This window comes from Colobus angolensis, unplaced genomic scaffold (genome assembly GCF_000951035.1).
Source record: "Colobus angolensis palliatus isolate OR3802 unplaced genomic scaffold, Cang.pa_1.0 Scaffold447, whole genome shotgun sequence".
Lineage (NCBI taxonomy): Eukaryota > Metazoa > Chordata > Mammalia > Primates > Cercopithecidae > Colobus > Colobus angolensis.
In genome coordinates, this window is record NW_012117899.1 from 251,885 (window position 1) to 252,968 (window position 1,084).

Genomic DNA, 1,084 nt, shown 5'->3' on the forward strand with positions numbered 1-1,084 from the left:
GACAGGGTTTCACAGCTTACTGCAGCCTCGAACTCCTGGGCTCAAGTGATCCTCCCATCTCAGTCTCCAAAGTAGCCTGGATTACAGGCATGCACCACCACATTCGAATATTTTTTGTAGAGACGAGGTTTCACCCTGCTGCCCAGGCTGATCTCCAACTCCTGAGCTCAAGTGACTGCCTGCTTTGGTCTCCCAAAGTGCTGGGATTATAGGCATGAGCCACCATGCCCAGCCCCCTGTAGTCTTTTGCTTCTACTCTTGGGTGCTTCCCCAGACCCTCTCCTTATTTTCTCAGAACATGGCCTGTAGTACTTATTTCTTTAATTACCTCCTTAAGCACTTTTTGGACCACAGAATGGGTGAGAATCAAATGGACAAACAAAAATATACAGCAGCTACCAGGTTCAAAAAATAAAACAAACAGACCAACAAAAAATACACAGTAACAAATACGACTCAGGGTGAGAAAACAGGAGGAGAATTTGGTTTTGGTTTTGGTTTTGGTTTTTTGTTTTGAGAGTCTCATTCTGTTGCCCAGGCTGGAATGCAGTGGCTCCATCTCAGCTCACTGCATCCTCCACCTCCCAGGGTCAAGCAATTCTCCTGCCTCAGCCTCCCAAGTAGCTGGACTTACAGGCATGCACCACCACACCTGGCTAATTTTTTGTATTTGTAGTAGAGATGGGGTTTTACCATGTTGGCCAGGCTGGTATTGAATTCCTGACCTCAAGTGATCCACCCACCTTGGCCTCCCAAAGTGCTGGGATTACACGTGTGAGCCACTGCACCCGGCCCAGGAGGAGAATTTGAAGCTTAGAATCTACTAGAAAGAACACTGGATCAGGAGGATTCTAGTCTCAACCACTCCTGCAGAATAATCCCAGCTAATCCCTAACTTTTATGCCTCAGCTTTCTCAGTTATAAAATGCAGCCAAAGCTAGCTCCATCTAAGAAAAGGATAATGTAAAGATTTTAAAATGCCATAGGCCGGGTATGGTGGCTCACGCCTGTAATCCCAACACTTTGGGAGGCCGAGGCGGGTGGATCACCTGAGGTCAGGAGCTTGAGACCAGCCTTACCAACA